This window comes from Oncorhynchus gorbuscha, linkage group LG04 (assembly GCF_021184085.1).
Source record: "Oncorhynchus gorbuscha isolate QuinsamMale2020 ecotype Even-year linkage group LG04, OgorEven_v1.0, whole genome shotgun sequence".
NCBI lineage: Eukaryota > Metazoa > Chordata > Actinopteri > Salmoniformes > Salmonidae > Oncorhynchus > Oncorhynchus gorbuscha.
In genome coordinates this window covers 24,516,034-24,537,804 of record NC_060176.1, presented here as the reverse complement: position 1 = coordinate 24,537,804, position 21,771 = coordinate 24,516,034, and the positions used below count along the sequence as shown (strand labels likewise).

General features: G+C 46.9%; 1 protein-coding gene and 1 long non-coding RNA gene across 9 annotated transcripts in view; one reads left to right on the top strand and one right to left on the bottom strand.

The window, feature by feature from the left end:
* LOC124033871 (zinc finger protein 536-like) overlaps positions 1 to 21,771 on the bottom strand; it is a 203,735-nt gene that overhangs the window by 89,005 nt on the left and 92,959 nt on the right. The window lies entirely within an intron of this gene.
* On the top strand, positions 12,790 to 19,850 carry LOC124033873. The gene is made up of 3 exons (XR_006838467.1): positions 12,790 to 13,003; positions 13,100 to 13,218; positions 18,930 to 19,850. It is a non-coding gene; the product is annotated as an uncharacterized LOC124033873 (long non-coding RNA).

The following is a 21,771-nucleotide window of genomic DNA, read 5'->3' as shown; positions in this document are numbered from 1 at the left end:
AACGCCATAATATGAGCACTCTACACCCGTATCCAACAGAGAACACAAACTGAGCATGCTCCAAAAGGAATAGGGGGAGGGCAAAGGAGACGGAGATGGAGCGGAGGAGAGGAAAATAAAACAGCCGCCAATCACGACGCAGACCTTTCGAACCAGAAAGATCAAAAGCTGGTTTCCACGGTAATTGTCGCTAAGGCAGGCTCTGACAGTGCCGACACTGAGCAGGGTTGTGTGACACGTTAATGACAACGATACAATCCTCCGTCTGCTTTGGATGGGAGAGATGAAACACATGCCTGCACCATCCTGCCTCTCCCAGGGCTGGAGCCAGCGTCCCACTCAGTGTCACGGTGGAGCTCCCTGTGCGCGGCCCCTGTGTGTCCCTCCCTGGTCCCCGGGGCCCATAACGAAGTCCAGGGGACCGTTTGGGCAAGGGCCTGCTGGTCAGAGCCTTCCCAATTAGGATAACCTATCAGGGCTTTAGTGAATAGAGGCAGCCAATCTGGAGGCTAGTGGGAACCCACAGCAGAGGATTCAACAGCTTGGAGAAATCTGTTTCTGTATCTAATTCACAGTATGGTAAGGGGGAAATGAATCTACTGTAAAGGCACAAGATCAAATTGGCAAAAAGGAACACCTAACACAGAACCGAGAGCTGTTTATTCTGCCCACACTGGTACGGCTGTGGAGAGGGCCCATACGAACCCAACATACAGTACAACACAGTCTCATTAGGAACTCCTAAGTTGTTTATGATTACCCATCATTATGAACACTCCAAGAAAACCTAAAAAAACAACAACAAGGGAGACATGAAATAAATGGTGACAAAAATGTATGTAGACTTGTTACAGACATTTTCATTTCAAAATGCGTCTTTCAAGCTGGTGGAATGAAATTGGTTTACATTGACATCGCTACCGCTGTGTTTGACACATTAGTTTAAACTGACAGTGAGAATCAAAATCTGGGAATGCTGCTTTATTCTTATGCTCAATTTGAAAATCAGCTGTCAAAGTCAGTGTTTGTTGATTTTTATCCAGAGGATTATTACATTTTCAGAAAGTGACAATTAAAAATGTCTATCATGCCATAGGCATCAAACGCCAATCTGTAACAAAAGGGTGGCATGCGAAACTACTGTAAGCAGCCTATTAGCGGCTGTGAACTTAGTGAAAAGCTACGAAGGAAGGATCGATACTAAATATTTGGTGATTTGTCCAGAGTTCTCAACTTCCCAATAAAACACAGAATCTGTTCATCAATATCAGATTATACAGGGGAAGTCTGGAAATCATTTCCCCCTGTCCAGAATGTCCCCTTTGAGTAAAGAGCTCTGATAGCGGCTGTCATAAGAGAGTTTTCCCCCCCCATGACTGTTTTAAGTGAAAAACGATGGATCCTCGGGTCATCCTTGGGTCACCTACGCTCACTGGTAGGATAGACGCAATTGGATAATGACTCTGACATGGGGGGGGGGGGGGGGGCAGTTGGTTAAAGACTCAATTGAGTCTGCTCTGGCAGGCAGGAGAAGAGAAACCGACGGGTTACAGAGCTCTTTGCCTCCGCTGCGTGCGACGCCCGTCTCCCTCCATCGCAGAAGATATACAGAGGGGGAAAGAGAAGGGGAAAAGGGAAGATTTAAAAGACCAACAACAAACAAACAAAAAAGACGATTGTTTATTGATTTTATAATAGGCTTAGTGCCAGAAAAATAAAGTGGGGGTCAGTCTACATGGTCAACGAGAAGCAGTGGAGGGACAAACACAGGCTTACACGCGCAGGTAACAGGGATGGAGTCCAGATGACAGGAAATCGGAAGACCCTTTTGTTTCCACCAACGTCGCTGGTGGCATTGTTATCCTGCTCATAAACCTGTGGACATAATCGCTCCGCTCACAAACAGGGCACGGCTTCACGGGCTTCAGAGGAAAATGCACTATGAAAAATGGATGAAACAACTCAAGATAGATATATCTACAGTCCATCCACATACACTGGGAAATGAAGCAATTGTTGTATTTTCCAGTATGACTGATATAGAAGGAGAACATTGTGGCTGATGACACCAGCACAACAGAACTAAATATGCAGCACATATTCAGTGTATTCGGAAAGTATTCAGACACCTTGACTTTTTCCACATTTTATTACATTACAGACTTATTCAAAACATTTCTCTCTCATCAATCTACAGTACACACAATACCCCATAATGACAAAACCAGAACATGTTTTAAGAATTTTTTCTAATAAAAAACAGACTTCTTGGGTATGGAGCTACCAGCTTAGCACGCACCTGTATTTGGGGAGTTTCTCCCATTCTTCTCTGCAGAACCTCTCAAGTTCTGTCATGTTGGATGGAGAGTGTTGCTGCACAGATATTTTCTGGTTTCTCAAGAGATATTCGGTCGGGTTCAAGTCCGGGCTCTGGCTGGGCCATTCAAGGACATTCAGAGACTTGTTCAAAAGCCACTCCTGCGTTGTCTTGGCTGTGTGCTTAGGGTCTTTGTCTTGTTGGAAGGAGAACCTTTGCCCCAGTCTGAGGTTCTGAGCACTCTGGAGCAGGTTTTCATCAAGGATCTCTCGATACTTTGCTCCGTATATCTTTCCCTCAATCCTGACTAGTCTCCGAGTCCCTGCGGGTGAACAACATCCCCACAGCATGATGCCGCCACCCCCATGCTTCACCGTAGGGATGGTGCCAGGTTTCCTCTAGACGTGACACTTGGCATCCAGGCCGGAGAATCTTGTTCTCATGGTCTAAGTGTCTTTAGGTGCCTTTTGGCAAACTCTAAGTGGGCTTTGATGTGCCTTTTACTGAGGAGTTGCTTCCGTCTGGCCACTCTACCACAAAGACCTGATTGGTGGAGTGCTGCAGAGATGGTTGTCCTTCTAGAAGTTTCTCCCATCTCCACATAGGTACTGTGTAGCTCTGTCAGAGTGATCATAGGGTTCTTGTTCACCTCCCTGACCAATGCCCTTCTGCCCCGATTGCTCAGTTTGGCTGGGCGGCCAGCTCTAGGAAGAGTCTTGTTGGTTCCAAACTTCTTCCATTGAAAAATGATGGCGGTGACTGTGTTCTTGGAGACCTTCAATGCCGCATTTTTTTTTTTCAATGCTACATTTTTCGCTACCCTTCCCCAGTGGCTTGATACAATCCTGTCTCGGAGTTCTACGGGCAATTCCTTCGACCTCATCACTTGGTTTTTGCTCTGAAATGCACTGTCAACTTTGGGACCTTAAAAAGACAGCTGTGTACCTTTCCAAATCATGTCTAATCAATTGAATTTACCACAGGTGGACAACAATCAAGTTGCAGAAACATCTCAAGCATGATCAATGAATACTTATGGAAATAAATTATTTTTGTTTTTGATTACTAATAAATTTGCAAATATTTCTAAAAACCTGTTATCACTTTGTCATTATGGGGTATTGTGTGTAGATTGATAAGGATTTTTTATTCATTTAATCCATTTTAGAATAAGGCTGTAATGTGACAAAATGTGGAAAAAGTCAAGGGGTCTGAATACTTTCCGAATGTACTGTATGTATATATTGTTTCCTAATTCTTACTGCAAGGTGGACAACTGATCGAAAATACTTAAATCATGGGTTTAAATGTAGGTACACCAGGATGGCTCAAAGAAACATTATCAGCCTTCTTAGCATACCATATTGGTTTTGTCTATCTATCTGTCTGTGTGTGTGTGTGTGTGTGTGTGTGTGTGTGTGTGTGTGTGTGTGTGTGTGTGTGTGTGTGTGTGTGTGTGTGTGTGTGTGTGTGTGTGTGTGTGTGTGTGTGTGTGTGTGTGTGTGTGTGTGTGTGTGTGTGTGTGTGTGTGTGTGTGTGTGTGTGTGTGTGTGTGTGTGTGTGTGTGTGTATAGGGTCTGATATATGGATGATAACACTAATTAGCTCATTTTGTTTGGGGCACAACACTCATTAAAAACCCAGTGGGGCCATTAACGTTACCGTCCCTCCAAAACACTGCAGTCGCCATATCAATCTCCTCTAGCCTCGCTTGTAATGGCGACTGCTTCAGGTTGGGTTGAGAAAAGATTTGTTTTCTCACTTCTTTCCCCTCTTCTTCACCTGATCTCTCTATTTCTCACATAGCAGACACATTATCTCTCTCTATAACTCCCCCTCTCTAGCTCTCTCTCTTTCTCTCTGTCACCATCTCTCTCACTCTTTCTTTCTTTATTTCTCTCTCTCTCTCTCTCTCTCTCTCTCTCTCTCTCTCTCTCTCTCTCTCTCTCTCTCTCTCTCTCTCTCTCTCTCTCTCTCTCTCTCTTTATCTTGCTTTCTCTTTATCTCTCTCTCTTTATCATTCACTCTCTAGCTCTCTCTCTCTCTGTCTCTCTCTATCTTCTCTCTACACATATAGCTATCTCTCTATACAGCTCTCTCTCTCTCTCTCTCTCTCTCTCTCTAGCTCTCTCTCTATCTCTCTCTCTATATAGCTCTCTCTCTCTCTCTCTCTCTCTCTATAGCTCTCTCTATATAGCTCTATCGCTCTATAGCTCTCTCTCTCTCTCTCTCTCTCTCCCTCTATCTCTCTCTCTAACTCTCTCTCTCCCCCAATTAGATTGTGTAATTTCCACTCAGGGCAATGTAATGGTGTTTGCAAAAGCATAGAGGGGGATTCGTTGCCACTGAGGGTGACAGTGTATTTGAGCTTTAAGCGGTAGTGTAACGCTAATACCACCAACATTCCCTGCGATTCGCTGGGGCTTTCGGTGCCATAAGGCGTTACTTACACTGCAGCAGGAGATCCGGGATGCACAGGCCTTTAAGGATTAACAGAGGAGGCGTAGCATCCTGCTAACAGAAAAAGGAGAAAGCCCAATGTCTCTGGGGTTAGGCCCGCTCAAATCTCACTGCCTGGGCCTTCCAGAAGGGGTTCTATGAAGTGAAACATGTTACTGATCTAGGGAGAGATATATCAAGGGAGTTTGACTGCTAATTAATCAAACACATAATGCTCGGTAATACCTACTCCTATCAACACTAATAGTCACACTCACATCAGAGCGGGCAGAAGGTCACATCAACATTGTACCACATGTCACCTACCATCTAGTATTGGTTGGGAAAATGTAAATATTCTCCATCTCAGCCCTGGATATTAAGAGTGTTGATGAGATATATGAGTTTGCCATTTGCCCACGGAGCGGCGAGGCTCCGGCAGAACTCAGTACCATATGGCTGGTGAGAGATTTCCACCCTCTCTTCCTCCTCTCTGAGCCTGACAGCTGGATGCCTGCTAACTGGGGACGGGGAGCTTGGCAGCTGCAAGCTGAGAGCAACGCTTTGATGCCGCTCGCGCAACTAATGCAAACTTTCTACAGGTAGACGAGGGGGCATTAGACATATACAGTAGAATATGAGAAGGTGCGAGAGGGAAAGGGTGCCAGGGGGTGACGGGAAAGGGGCAAAGAATGCTGCTGGGAGCACATTCAAATGTGCAGCTGGCAAGTACAAAAGGGAGAGAGCTTGTTTCTCTTACCATAGTTTGTTGGTACTTTGAGTCAAAGAACCTTTAATCATTTTTAAAAAAGGACTCCTTTGGATGTTAAGATGCAGGTATCAGGATTGTGTGTAATATGAAGGAAAAACGCATTTTCTCCAATGCCAACTCGTGTAAAACAGCAGCCCATTGAATGATTTATGACATGTGACCATGATTCCACTGTGTGTACAGTGTCAATAACTACTGGCCAATTACAGTAATATTGTGTTCTGACGCTCAGGAGAAAGACGCCAGTGTTTTATAAGAGAAAGTGGGGCTGCATGTACTTCACTGGGGGTGTCACAGTCCCTCCCACTCGTGAGTACGTCATTCGGCCTTGATCAATCACTGTCTGCTGTCATGCAATATAACAAGTACTATTCCTGCTAATAACTACAGAAGATGTGAATCCACAAGTCCCAATGTGAAGGTTTGCATACTATTTGTCTGGGATCATCAACTCGATTCAGCCGCGGGACGATTATTGTCCCCCGGATCGGATGGTCGGGGTGCCGGAACATAAACACAAATCATTTGTAGACTGCAAATTGTCTGCAAGAAGCACAAACAGACATAAAGTTTGACTAAGACTAATGATCATTTCTAACATTGCTTACATCTGTATATGATCACGTGCCTCTCTATTATGCGTGGGAATACGTGGGACCAGATTTCTTCAATTAAAATCACTTGGAGCTGATTTCCTGGTGTTTGGACATTCTTTTACGTCAACAATAAATATTCCATATAAAAAAACATATATATATATATATATATATATATATATATATATATATATACATAGTACCAGTTAAAAGTGTGGACACACCTACTCATTCAAGGGTTTTTTCTTTATTTGTACTATTTTCTACATCAAAACTATGAAATAACACATATGGAACCCTGTAGTAACCAAAAAAAGTGTTAAAGAAATATATTTTATATTTCAGATTCTTCAAAGTAGCCACCCTTTGCCTTGATGACAGCGTTGCACACTCGTTGAATTCTCTCAACCAGCTTCATCAAATCAAATAAAATCAAATGTTATTGGACAAATACACATGGTCAGCAGATGTTAGTGTAGCGAAATGCTTGTGCTTCGAGTTCCCGACAGTGCAGCAATATCTAACAAGTAATCTAACAATTCCACAACAACTACCACAATACACACAAATCTAAGTAAATGGATGGAATAAGAATATGTACATATAAATACATGGATGCGCCATGACCGACCGGCATAGACGAGATGCAATAGATGGTATAAAATACAGTATATACTGTATAAAATACAGTATATATATCTGGGAAGTGCAAGATATGTCAACATCATTAAAGTGGCATTAATAAAGTGACGAGTGATCCATTTGTGGCCAATGATTTCAAGTCTGTATGTTGGCAGCAGCCTCTCTGTGTTAGCGACGGCTGTTTAACAGTCTGACGACCTTGAGATAGAAGCTATTTTTCAGTCTCTCGTCCCAGCTTTGATGCACCTGTACTGACCTCGCCTTCTGGATGGTAGCGGGGTGAACAGGCAATGGCTCAGGTGGTTGTTGTCCTTGATTATCTTTTTGGCCTTCCTGTGACATCGGGTGCTGTAGGTTTCCTGGAGGGCAGGTAGTTTGCCCCCGGTGATGCGCTGTGCAGAATGCGCCACCCTCTGGAGAGCCCTGCGGGTGTGGGCGGTGCAGTTGCCGAACCAGGCGGTGATATAGCCCGCCAGGATGCTCTCAATTGTGCATCTGTAGAAGTTAATCTCGTGTCTGAGCCGTTGAATTGCGGCTCCACTTTGTCCCTATACTGATACTGATGTTTTGGTTGTTTGATTGCCTTGCGGAGGGAATAACAACACTTTCTGTATTTCATCTTTCCATGTTTAAATGCGGTGGTTCACGCTTTCAGTTTGGATCGAACGCAGCCATCTATCCACGGTTTCTGTTTAGGGTAGGTTTTAATAGGCACAGTGGGAATAACATCTCCTACACACTTCCTTATAAACTCACTCACTGAATCAGCGTATGAATCTATATTATTCTCTGAGGCTACCTGGAACATGTCCCATCTGCGTAATCAAAACAATCTTGAAGCATAGATTCCGATTGGTCAGACCAGCAGAATGGTCCTTGTCGCGGGTACATCCTGTTTGAGTTTCCGTCTATAGGACGGGAGAAGCAAAATGGAAATGTGGTCGGATTTGCCAAACGGTGGGCCGGGGAGGGCTTTGTATGCAGAGTAGCAGTGATCCAGTGTTTTGCCAGCCCGGGTACTACAATCGATATGCTAATAGAATATAGGTAGCCTTGTTCTCAAATGTTCTTTGTTAAAATACCCAGCTACAATAAATGCAGCCTCTGGATATTTGGCTCCCAGTATATGGATATATTGTTTCCAGTTTGCATAGAGTCCAGTGGAGTTCCTTGAGGGCCGTCGTGGTGTCGGCTGGGGGGGGGGTGACAATAACCAACGAGAATTCTCTTGGGAGATAATATGGACGGCATTTGATTGTAAGGAATTCTAGGTCCGGTGAACAGAAGGACTTGAGTTCCTGTATGTTGATACAATTACATTAATCATGAAACATACACTCCCGCCCTTCTTCATCCGTGAGAAATGTTTATTCCTGTCGTCTTGACGCACAATGAATCCCGGTGGCTGTACAAACACCGACAGCATGTCCCCAGAGAGCCATGTTCCCGCGAAACAGAGTATGTTACAATCCCGGAAGTATCTCTGCAAAACAACCCTAGCCCTAATTTAATCTACCTTGTTATCTAGGAACTGGATATTAGCGAGTAAAATACTTGGGAAGCTGTGGGTGGTGTGCGCGTCTCCAAAGTCTGACCAGAAGGCCGCTCCTTCTACCTCTCCTGCGGCGACGTTGTTTTGGGTCAGCCTCTGGAATTAGTTTGAATGCCTTGGGTGGTTCGAACAAAGCATCCACTTCGGGAAAGTCGTATTCCTGGTCATAATGCTGGTAAGTTGACGTCACTTTGATGTCCAATAGTTCTTCTCAGCTGTATGTAATAACACTTAAGATTTTCTGGGATAACAATGTAAGAAATAATACTTTCAAAAAAATAAAAAATACTGCATAGTTTCCTAAGGACTAGAAGTGAGGCGACCCTCTCTGGCATTGCCATCTTGCTTTTTTGGAATGCTTGGAATGCTTTTCCAACTTGATGAGTTTTCCAACAAACTTGCTGAGCACTTGTTGGCTGCTTTTCCTTCTACTCTGCGGTCCAACACATCCCAAACCATCTCAACTGAGTTGAGGTTGGGTGATTGTGGAAGCCAGGTCATCTGATGCAGCACTCCATCACTCTCCTTCTTGGTCAAATAGGTCTTACACAGCCTGAAGGTGTGTTGGTTCATTGTCCTGTTGAAAATCAAATGATAGTCCCACTAAGCGCAAATGGGATGGCGTATCACTGCAGAATGCTGTGGTAGCCATGCTGGTTAAGTGTGCCTTGAATTCAAAATAAATCACTGATAGTGTCACTAGCAAAGCACCCCCCACACCATCACACCTCCTCCTCTATGCTTCATGGTGGATTCAACACATGAGGATATCATCCATTCACCTACTCTGCATCACACAAAGACAAGGCGGTTGGAACCAAAAATCTCAAATTTGCACTCATCAGACCAGATTTCCACCAGTCTAATGTCGATTTCTCATGTTTCGTGGCTGAAACAAGTGTCTTCTTCTTATTTGTGTCATTTAGTAGTGGTTTCTTTGCAGCAATTCGACCATGAAGGCCTTATTTGCGCAGTGTCCTCTGAACAGGTGATGTTGAGATGTGTCTGTTACTTGAACTCTGTGAAGCATATATTTGGGCTGCAATTTCTGAGTCTGGTAACTCTAATGAACTTATCCTCTGCAGCAGAGGTAACTCTGTGTCATCCTTTCCTGTGGCGGTCCTCATGAGAGCCAGTTTCATCATAGAGCTTGATGGTCTTTGCGACTGCACTTGAAGACACTTTCAAAGTTCTTGAAATTTTCCGCATTTACGGTCCATCATGTCTTAAATTAATTATTGACTGTCATTTATCTTTGCTTATTCGAGTTGTTGTTGCCTAAATATAATTTGGACTTGCTCTTTTACCAAATAGGGCTATCTTCTGCATACCACCCCTACCTTGTCACAACAGAACTGATTGGCTCAAAAGCATTAACAAATTAACTTTTAACAAGGCACAACTGTTAATTGAAATACATTCCAGGTGACTACCTCATGCAGCTGGTTGAGAGAATGCCAATAGTGTGCAAAGTTGTCATCAAGGCAAAGGATGGCTACTTTGAAGAATCTCAAATATCAAATATATTTTTGATTTGTTTAACACTTTTTTTGCATAGTACATGATTCCATGTGTGTTATTTAATAGTTTTGATGTCTTCAATATTATTCTCCAACGTATAAAATAGAAAAAATAGAGATAAACTGAGTAGGTGTGTCCAAACGTTTGACTGGTAGAGTATATTATTTGCTCAGAAAACTTGGGGGGCCAAATAAAACCGGGAAAATAAAACCAGGAACCCTGCTGTATGTCCTTGTGCAATTCTTACTACTGTCAGTTACTCATGTGACACTTTGTCTAAAATAGTTGTACTTGTCCAATGACACTTCTCCTGAGTGGCGGAGCCCCTATACTTGTCCCTGACCATCTTTGATACTACTACAGCTGGGCTCTCAAACCTCTCTGTGCGTTCAAAGGAAGCGGCGACCTATCAGAGATAATGTCTCTTATAGGGGGAGGTGGATGTCTGAGTCACGTAACAGTGCACGCTGTGGCGCCCTCTCCTTCCCCTTATCCCCCTCTCCTCCCTCCCCTTGCCTTGTCATCTGTGAGTCCTTGTCCCCTTAGCAGCTTTACTGTCATCTTCTCTCTCTTAAACGGCCTGGCTGTTCTGAGCCTAGGTGATATATGCACACATAGCACAAGCTCCCTGCTCAACACTCAAATCTCCTGCAAACATGGATCCATACTCGGCCAGAGAAACCAGGTTCACTCTACAACACACTAACAGGCTGAGAGGAAGGGAACATTTTGAGAAAGAAAGAAAGAGAGAGAGAGAGAGAGAGAGAGAGAGAGAGAGAGAGAGAGAGAGAGAGAGAGAGAGAGAGGGGCAGAGACGAGAGAGAGATAGAGAGAGGCAGAGACGAGAGAGAGAGAGAGAGAGAGAGAGAGAGAGAGAGAGAGAGAGAGAGAGAGAGAGAGAGAGAGAGAGAGAGAGAGAGAGAGAGAGAAAGAAAGAAAGACAGTAAGAGAGAGAGAGAGAGAGAGAGAGAGAGAGAGAGAGAGAGAGAGAGAGAGAGAGAGAGAGAGAGAGAGAGAGAGAGAGAGGGAGAGAGAGAGAGATGAGAGAGCGAGAGAGAGAGAGAGAGGGAGAGGGAGAGAGAGCGAGAGAGAGGAGCCTGCTGGGGTAGAGACATGAGCACTGTTAGTGCCTAAGCACTCCTGGGCTCCAGATCCAGGAGAGAGGAGCTGAGTCTGAGCCAGGTTTGGGTGGGAGACCAGGGCTCAGCAGATACTGCTCTATAGAACATCCCTATGTCTGTCTCTCCTCCAGCTCCAACCTGAACACCAGCTCAAACACATCCTCAACACACCACCATGGAATTTACAGTGCGCAGAGAGACTCGTCGGGAGACATATTTTTTTCTGAGGGCCTCTGAAGCAGAGCAGCATGTAGGTTCAGAGACAGCTTTCTTGCATGTCTTAGATAGGTCTTAGTTTCTACTTTCCAAGCCTCTGAGTTCAGCTGTAAGTCCAGATAAAATATGGAATTATCCTAGAACGCTAAGGGCATTTCTCCCTTTCTCTCTATCAGGCCCTTTTCCTGTCGTGCACCTCTTACATTCTCCCATCTTTCCATCCTTCCTTGGCCCCCAACCTCACTCCATCCCTCTATTTCTGTCCCTCATTCTCCCCCTCCTCTCTCTTGCCCTCCATCTCTCTCTGTCTCTCTCTGTCTCTCTCTATCTCCCTCTCCAGCCTGCCAGCCCCCTCCTCCCCGGCGCCCCCCTGTTGCTGCGTGCTACTCTGAGCCATGGTGTAGAGTTTGGCTGGAGCCGAGAGGAGCAGCTGGGCCAGGCTAACGGGGAATGATAATGACCTCAGAAATCTGCTGTTCACTCCACAACAATAGGGTGCTCAGTCTAGTGGAAAATTGTGTTCATCAGCTAGCTCTGCTCACTTACTAATTGACATTGCCAAATATTTTAAGAACAACTGGAATGTGCAGGCAAGGATCTCAATCCTTGGACTTCATTTTTCTGGCCCATTTGTTTTCCTCTTTCTGATTAGGAGATAACCTTCGCTAAAAAAAGAGGCAAAGTGTTCACGTCATTTTCTGGCTCCTGTCAGCACCCCGGTGTTGACACAAAGGGCTGTTTTATGTGACTTGTCAGTGGGGTTAGGAGTGACCACATACCATGGCCAGTGGTGATATCCAAGTCAAAATAGCCCCTCACCCATAGGCCATCACCCAAATATGACATCACCCACAGTTTTTTATGTGTGTGTGTGTCTGTGTGCATGTGTGGGTGTGTGTGTGAGAGAGAGAGAGAGAGAGAGAGAGAGAGAGAGAGAGAGAGAGAGAAAAAGAGAGAAAAAGAGAGAAAAAGAGAGAAAAAGAGAGAAAAAGAGAGAAAAAGAGAGAAAAAGAGAGAAAAAGAGAGAAAAGTAAGTGAGAAGGGTAGTAAAGAGAGAGAATGCTCTGTCATGGTATCATACGGCTGGTCCTCCATTTTTAATGAGACAAAGGTCAATGTATTCACTTGCTCTTTCACACGGGAGGAACCCCAATCATGCCCAAGTTAACTTGTTCAAACAAAGCTCTCTCACCCAGCCACCCACCCTGCCATCCATTTGCATTCTCTGTCTGAGAGCTCAGACTCATTTTTGGAGAAATTCAGCATTGACAGAGTCAGACAGCTGTCACCATTGAAACAAGGAACCCTACGTTCCCCTCATTCAACTATCTCCGTCAGAGACAACCGCAACAACACCACAAACTCCTACGTGAAGGCTTTTGTGTAATCAAAGTTTCAGTTTAAGTTTCAACTTTTGGATACAGGGTTATTTTGTGGGAGTGCTCTATGCATCCGGACTGTGGCTAGGTAAACACAGTATGATGCCTTGCCCCAACGTGTCCCCCGTGTTCATTTAGTCAAACCTCTTCACAATCTCTTCCATGTTCAATCAGCTAAACTTGGCAACCCTGCTCTGGATCCCAGCTCTCTGACAGAACAGAGGGCGAGTCACCTTCACTCTCACTATTTTACCGGTGACACTTCCTCAGACACCGGAGGAGATATCATGTAGAATATTAATATTCAAACGGTCTACCTACCACAGTAAGGCAGCCTTCTGTTATGGAAAGATAAATATTATGTTTTAATTATAAAAACAGAAAACAGAAATGGGGAGAACGAGGAAGAAAATGTGTGACGTGCCAAGGAGGCTTGTTCAGGAGAAAGGTAAGCAATGTTTTGGCAAAGATGTGGAATTAAAAAGTGGTTGGTATAATGCAGGCAGTTGACTCTCTCTCTCTCTTTCTCTCTCTCTCTCAACAGCACATCTCTTTGCTCCAGCTCCATAACCAAGTGGGGAATCCTAACGTGATCATTAAGACATGAAACAGCCTGATAAATGTTTCATAAGGACTGCCCGGTGATAACCACCCAGGAATACGGTGAGCAAGAGAAAACGACACTGACTTCTACTCTTTCAAATACACTTTGGAATACAATTGGAATTTTTAAATATCTAAAAAGGCTTAGCGTATTCCCACCATGGGTAATATTTACAAATTGAGTCTAAGAGAGAGAGAGAGAGCGAGAGAGAGATTGTGGAGAGAGAGCGATAGAGACAGTGAGTACGAAAAAGGGAGAGAAATCGACTGAGCCATTGAAGAGAAATAAATTGCCCTTTTATATTGTGCAAGCGTGTACGAAAATACTAAGTCTACATTTATCCAAGACATGTTAATCAGTAGAGCACACTGACAATTAGTGAATAGAACTTTTGACACCAGAAAGACACCAGAACCCTGACCTACAGTACTGAAATACAGCTCTGTAATCAATTTGCTTCGGACACAATGGCATCTTTTTGAGTTTTGTGACACGTAAAAAAAAAAATACAGACATGACATGCCAGCTTGAGGCGCTAGTCTTCAAACGAGTGGCTGTACCACAGGTTTAAAGCAGGCAAGTTCATCAGATAAAGAAAGAAAGAGGAATTAAGAAAGAAAGAAAAGAGAATCGGATGTCAATTACAAAGAGAAAGAAATAAGTGAAGTGAGAGGGAGGGAAAGAGAGACAGAGAGGGGGAATGAGAGGGAGGGAAAGAGAGACAGAGGGGGGAATGAGAGGGAGGGAAACAGAGAGGGGGAATGAGAGGGAGGGAAAGAGAGACAGAGAGGGGGAATGAGAGGGAGGGAAAGAGAGACAGAGAGGGGGAATGAGAGGGAGGGAAAGAGAGACATAGAGGGGAATGAGAGGAGGGAAATGAGACATAGAGGGGGAAAGGGAGGGAGACAGAGAGGGGGAATGAGAGGGAGGGAAAGAGAGACATAGAGGGGGAATGAGAGGGAGGGAAGAGAGACATAGGGGGGAAAGAGAGACAGAGAGGGGGAATGAGAGGGAGGGAAAGAGAGAGGGGGAATGAGAGGGAGGGGGAAGAGAGGGGAATGAGAGGGAGGGGAAAGAGGGGGAAGAAGAGAGGGGGACATAGAGGGGAATGAGAGGGAGGGAAAGAGAGACAGAGAGGGGGAATGAGAGGGAGGGAAAGAGAGACATAGAGGGGGAATGAGAGGGAGGAAAGAGAGACATAGAGGGGGAATGAGAGGGAGGGAGAGACAGAGAGGGGGAATGAGAGAGAGAGGGGGAAAGAGAGACATAGAGGGGGAATGAGAGAGGAGGGAAAGAGAGACAGAGAGGGGGAATGAGAGGGAGGGAAAGAGAGACAGAGAGGGGGAATGAGAGGGAGGGAGGAGAGAGACAGAGAGGGGGAATGAGGGAAAGAGAGACAGAGAGGGGGAATGAGAGGGAGGAGAGGGAGGGAAAGAGAGACAGAGAGGGGGAATGAGAGGAGGGAGGAGAAAGAGAGAGAGAGGGAGGGGGAATGAGAGAGAGGAAAGAGAGACAGAGAGGGGGAATAGAGACAGAGGGGAATGAGAGGGAGGGAAAGAGAGACAGACAGAGGGGGAATGAGAGGGAGGGAAAGAGAGACAGAGAGGGGGAATGAGAGGGGGAATGGAGGGAGGGAAAGAGAGACATAGAGGGGGAATGAGAGGGAGGGAAAGAGAGACAGAGAGGGGGAATGAGAGGGAGGGAAAGAGAGACAGAGAGGGGGAATGAGAGGGAGGGAAAGAGAGACAGAGAGGGGGAATGAGAGGGAGGGAGAGAGAGACAGAGAGGGGGAATGAGAGGGAGGGAAAGAGAGACAGAGAGGGGGAATGAGAGGGAGGGAAAGAGAGACAGAGAAGGGGGAATGAGAGGGAGGGAAAGAGAGACAGAGAGGGGGAATGAGAGGGAGGGAAAGAGAGACAGAGGGGAATGAGAGGGAGGGAAAGAGAGACAGAGAGGGGGAATGAGAGGGAGGGAAAGAGAGACAGAGAGGGGGAATGAGAGGGAGGGAAAGAGAGACAGGGAAAGAGGGGGAATGAGAGGGAGGGGGAAAGAGAGAGAGAGAGGGGGAATGAGAGGGAGGGGGAAAGAGAGACAGAGAGGGGGAATGAGAGGGAGGGGGAATGAGGGGGAATGAGGGAGGGAAAGAAAGACAGAGACAGAGAGGGGGGAATGAGAGGGGGGGAGGGAAAGAGAGACAGAGAGGGGGAATGAGAGGGAGGGAAAGAGAGACATAGAGGGGGAATAGAGGGGGAATGAGAGGGAGGGAAAGAGAGACAGAGAGGGGGAATGAGAGGGAGGGAAAGAGAGACAGAGAGGGGGAATGAGAGGGGGAGGAAAGAGAGAGACAGAGAGGGGGAATGAGAGGGAGGAAAGAGAGGAGAGGGGAATGAGAGGGAGGAAAGAGAGGGGGAGAGGGAGGAAAGAGAGACAGAGAGGGGGAATGAGAGGGAGGGAAAGAGAGACAGAGAGGGGGAATGAGAGGGAGGGAAAGAGAGACATAGAGAGGGGGAATGAGAGGGAGGGAAAGAGAGGATAGAGGGGAATGAGAGGGAGGGAAAGAGAGACAGAGAGGGGGAATGAGAGGGAGGGAAAGAGAGACAGAGAGAGGGGAATGAGAGGGAGGGAAAAGAGACAGAGAGGGGGAATGAGAGGGAGGGGGAAGGGGGAGAGGGAGGAAAGAGAGACAGAGAGGGGGAATGAGAGGGAGGGAAAGAGAGAGGGGGAATGAGAGGGAGGGAAAGAGAGACAGAGAGGGGGAATGAGAGGGAGGGAAAGAGAGACAGAGAGGGGGAAGAGAGAGGGAGGGAAAGAGAGACAGAGAGGGGGAATGAGAGGGAGGGAAAGAGAGACAGAGAGGGGGAATGAGAGACAGAGAGGGGGAATGAGAGGGAGGGAAAGAGAGACAGAGAGGGGGAATGAGAGGGAGGGAAAGAGAGACAGAGAGGGGGAATGAGAGGGAGGGAAAGAGAGACAGGAGGGGGAATGAGAGGGAGGGAAAGAGAGACAGGGGGAATGAGAGGGAGGGGGAATGAGAGGGGGGGAGGGGGAAAGAGAGACAGAGAGGGGGAATGAGAGGGAGGGAAAGAGAGAGGGGGAATGAGAGGGAGGGAAAGAGAGACAGAGAGGGGGAATGAGAGGGAGGGAAAGAGAGACAGAGAGGGGGAATGAGAGGGAGGGAAAGAGAGACATAGAGGGGGAATGAGAGGGAGGGAAAGAGAGACAGAGAGGGGGAATGAGAGGGAGGGAAAGGAACAGAGAGGGGGAATGAGAGGGAGGGAAAGAGAGACAGAGGGGGAATGAGAGGGAGGGAAAGAGAGACAGAGAGGGGGAATGAGAGGGAGGGAAAGAGAGACAGAGGGAGGGGGAATGAATGAGAGGGAGGGAAAGAGAGACAGAGAGGGGGAATGAGAGGGAGGGAAAGAGAGACATAGAGGGGGAATGAGAGGGAGGGGAGAAGGGGAGGAAAGAGGACAGAGAGGGGGAATGAGAGAGAAAGAGAGAGAGGGGGAATGAGAGGGAGGGAAAGAGAGACAGAGAGGGGGAATGAGAGGGAGGGAAAGAGAGGGAGGGGGGAAGGGAGGGAGAGACAGAGGGAGGGAAAGGGAATGAATGAGGGAGGGAAAGAGAGACAGAGAGGGGGAATGAGAGGGGGAATGAGAGGGAGGGAAAGAGAGACAGAGAGGGGGAATGAGAGGGAGGGAAAGAGAGACATAGAGGGGGAATGAGAGGGAGGGAAAGAGAGAATAGAGGGGGAATGAGAGGGAGGGAAAGAGAGACATAGAGGGGGAATGAGGGAATGAATGAGAGGGAGGGAAAGAGAGACAGAGGGAGGGGAATGAGAGGGAGGGAAAGAGAGGGAGGGGGAATGAGAGGGAGGGAAAGAGAGACAGAGAGGGGGAATGAGAGGGAGGAAAGAGAGACAGAGAGGGGGAATGAGAGGGAGGAAAGAGAGACAGAGAGGGGGAATGAGAGGGAGGGAAAGAGAGACATAGAGGGGGGGAATGAGAGGGAGGGAAAGAGAGACAGAGAGGGGGAATGAGAGGGGGAATGAGAGGGGGAAAGAGAGACAGAGGGAGGGGGGAAGAGAGGGGGAAGAGGGAGGGAAAGAGAGACAGAGAGGGGGAATGAGAGGGAGGGAAAGAGAGACAGAGAGGGGGAATGAGAGGGAGGGGGAAGAGAGAATGAGAGGGAGGGAAAGAGACAGAGAGGGGAATGAGAGGGAGGGAAAGAGAGACAGAGGGGGAAGAGGGAGGGAAAGAGAGACAGAGAGGGGGAATGAGAGGGAGGGAAAGAGAGACAGGGGGAATGAGAGGGAGGGGAAAGAGGAAGAGAGGGGGAAGAGGGAGGACAGAAAGAGAGACAGAGAGGGGGAATGAGAGGGAGGGAAAGAGAGACAGAGAGGGGGAAAAGAGAGACAGAGAGGGGGAATGAGAGGGAGGGAAAGAGAGACAGAGAGGGGGAATGAGAGGGAGGGAAAGAGAGACAGAGAGAAGAGAGGGAGGGGGAATGAGGGGGAATGAGGGAGGGAAAGAGAGACAGAGAGGGGGAATGAGAGGGAGGGAAAGAGAGACAGAGAGGGGGAATGAGAGGGAGAAGAGGGGGAATGAGAGGGAGGAAAGAGAGACAGAGAGGGGGAATGAGAGAGACAGAGAGGGGGAATGAGAGACATAGAGGGGGAATGAGAGGGAGGGAAAGAGAGACAGGGGGAATGAGAGGGAGGGAAAGAGAGACAGAGAGGGGGAATGAGAGGGAGGGAAAGAGAGACAGAGAGGGGGAATGAGAGGGAGGGAAAGAGAGACAGAGAGGGGGAATGAGAGGGAGGAAAGAGAGACAGAGAGGGGGAATGAGAGGGAGGGAGAGAGACAGAGAGAAGAGAGGGGGAATGAGAGGGAGGGAAAGAGAGACACAGAGGGGGAATGAGAGGGAGGAAAGAGAGACAGAGAGGGGGAATGAGAGGGAGGGAAAGAGAGACAGAGAGAGAGGGGAATGAGAGGGAGGGAGAGAGACAGAGAGGGGGAATGAGAGGGAGGGAAAGAGAGACAGAGGGGGAATGAGAGGGAGGGAAAGAGAGACAGAGGGGAATGAGAGGGAGAGACAGAGAGGGGGAATGAGAAAGAGAGACAGAGGGGAAGAGACAGAGGGGAAGAGAGAGAGAGGGGGAATGAGAGGAGGGGAGAGACAGAGAGAGACAGAGAGAAAGAGAGACAGAGAGGGGGAATGAGAGGGAGAGAGAGAGGGGAATGAGAGGGAGGGAGAGAAAGAGTAAGTGAGAAGGGTAGAGGGGGAGAGAGAGAAGAGAGAGAGAGAATGAGAGAGAGAGAGAGAGAAGAGAGAGAGAGAGAGAGAGAGAGAAGAGGGAGAGAGAGAGAGAGGGAGAGAAAGAGAGAGAGAGAGAGAGGAGAGAGAGGGGAAAGAGAGACAGAGAGGGGGAATGAGAGAGGGAATGAGAGAGGGAATGAGAGGGAGAGAAAGAGAGACAGATCGGGGGAACGAGAGAGAGGGAAAGAGAGACAGAGAGGGGGAATGAGAGAGGGGGAGAGAGAGAGAGAGGGCAAGAGATAGACAGAGAGAAAGATGGAGAGAGAGGGAGAGAGATAGACAGAAAGATGGAGATGGGAAGAGAGATAGAAGGCATTGACATAATTCAACCAAACACCCCCCCCTTAATTAGCTATAAAAACACACACAGACAGAACGCTGTTCTCATTTCAAAGGTCTGGTATCTTAGTGAGAATGAGCGTACTAAAGGAGACTCTCCGTGATCCCACAGATACCTGTTTGCTTCGCCATACTCGCTCCAGCCCTTTGAAGAAGCCAACCAGACCGATGGCTCTCCTCCATCTAACACCGGGGTGGGGATTCACAGGCCAGCTCTACCAAGCCTTCAAACCACTGGGCTTTTAAATCACACGTTCAATGCCATCTACTGTATGACACAAATGCCCTAAGTTGTTTCTCCTTTCACTTCTATGTCTATTTTTGGTCACGTTCTTGGTCGCCACTTCATATCTGAACATAGGCCGGTAGTCTTGCCTCTCGGGCTAGAAAGATGACGAGAGACGGATAGAATGTAACTCTTCGTATGACAGCCAAGGTGGGATCGAATAGCGATCTTATACCAGAGTTGGTTTCCACGGAGACAAACGCAGACAGATGTAGAGTGGTTTCGGATAGCTACCGTTTTGACACTCGCCAAGCTTTTCTAACAATTTGGGCCTGAACACTTCTAGTTATTTTTGCTTTAATTACACAGCAATTACAATGTAACAGTAAGTCTGCATGTGTAATTACCCCCCATTGTAATTACGTAATTAGATGAATATCCGTGCTTTATAACCTAAGGCGTCAGTCGGCAAATCCAATTTCAATTTGAATGGCGCAAGCGTTTTGCCTCCATGTTTGAGAGCCGTAAAGACCTAGGGATATACGGCTAATCCTTGCCATGTTAAAACGCTGTTCCTCTTAAAAACATTTAGACATGGGGGATTCTCCAGAGGAAAAGGAGGAGTAGGTTCGTAGCCGGAGCGGAGAGGTGGGAGTGAGGGGTGGAGTGGAGGTGCTCCTGCCCGAGGCCTTGAGAAAAGCCCCTCTCTCTCTCTACAGTCTGATGCGACCAGGTTCTGAGTAGCTGCATGATCATACTGTACGTTCCGTTCTCAGCAGCATGTCGTTGTCATCAACTGGTTGCCATCCTTCCCTTTGCTCACTCTTTCTATTTCTCGCGCTGTCTCTCTGCCTCAGTCCCTCTCCTCTATTTCTCCACGCAGCCCAAATACAATTGTACTTGTCACATGCTTCGTGTGCGACAGGTGTAGACTAAGAGCCTATTTATTCTTGATCCGAAAATTTGGTCGGAGCATCCTGAGGCCAAAATGAGCTCCGTGCCGCGTCGCTGTGCGCCTCCCAAATGTTGGAACAACGCAGGGGGTTTCGTACAGCTCCACATTGACATGATTGGTCGATGGTTGGTGGGGGGGGGGGGTCCTGTATAAACAAAAACTCACTTCCTTGACAACTTCCCTCCCAACAGCTCTGCGCTGCTCGGCAAAGCGCAAGAAGCATGAATGCCCTGACTTCTGCAGAGGCCTCATCACTGTGACTGCTGCACGGCCAACGCAGACCTCGGGATTGACCACGCAGCGCCTTCAACAGCGAATTGCTTGCTTACGCTTACCTCACGCTAGCAACCAACGGAATCCTCGTAGTCTGTAAGAGGCCCAACCAGAAACAACTTCGTCCCAATCTCTCCGTCTCTCTTGTTTCTTAAATTTCGGGAATCTACAATGGATGTCCACATAAATACCCCCCCCATCTTACAACACACTGGCAGCACTGCTTTACATAGTATTACATCAGGTTTCAATGGGTTCTGTTCCGCCATTCAGGGTAAGCCTCTGTTTAAGACCTGCACTCTGCAGGGCCTGTCGCTCTGAGGCCCACCATGATGCATTCAGAGAGAGACACTATCAAGTAGGAACATTCTTGTTTATCAAGCCCAATTCAGACTGGAGAACTCTGAAATCTGAAGCAATAGATTCCTTCCGCAGTCAAACCAATCTGTCAGCCTAATAACACAAATAAAAGAGATGATTAGGGGGGGGGTGGGATTGTACTTGTGAAAGTGAGGCGAAAGGTTCTGACGTCTCTATGAAACACAAAAGCATCGAAGGTTTTACTGCCGCGGACGAGAGAAGCAAGGTCTCTGAAGGACATTTCTGAGGCAGACATTTTTTTTCCAGCAAGTCTTTAAACAAGTGCAGTGTCAAAGACAAAGGAGATTGTCTCGACCTTCTTTCACAGCTGAGATGTTATTGTTGATGACTGTAATTCAAGTTTAACTGAAAATTGCAGTGGGAAGGTGGTTACGAGGTTGGCGGTATGGTGATGGTTAGCAATGTTTTCAAGACACACACGCACCACACACAGCCTTACAATGAAACACAAACAATTCTCAACAAGGAAAATGGCGAGAGTGAAATATTAAGACTAAAAGAGAGGTATAGCCACATCCTGTTAATTTAAGAACACACATACACACACACATAAGCAGAAACACACTCATGCACAAACACACACATGAGCAGAAACACACTCGCACACAAACACACACAGAAATGGCACCTTCCTCCACATTAGCTGCAGACACATTTTCTCACACACCTCAGTTTCTAAATTAGGTGTCCCAAAGCTCCAAATATGAATCATACTCAATGTTATGAAGGATGTTATGATGTTATGAACAACTTATAAGGCTTTGTGCTGTCACTCATGAAATACAGACTACAACAAAACAAGACAAAAACTTCTTTTTTTTTTACAATTGTACATCTTTAGTGTTTATTTCCCCTTTGACCCTGTTGTTATGGTGGAGTGGTGTATACACAGAGTGGTGTATTCACAGCTTCCTGTATACACAGAGTGGTGTATACACAGAGTGGTGTATTCACAGCTTCCTGTATACACAGAGTGGTGTATACACAGAGTGGTGTATACACAGAGTGGTGTATACACAGAGTGGTGTATTCACAACTTCCTGAGTCTCACAAGAGAATGCCTGTGAACTGTGTCTGAATGAGAGACTGTGAGAGAGAACCAGGCTAAGAGGTTGTACC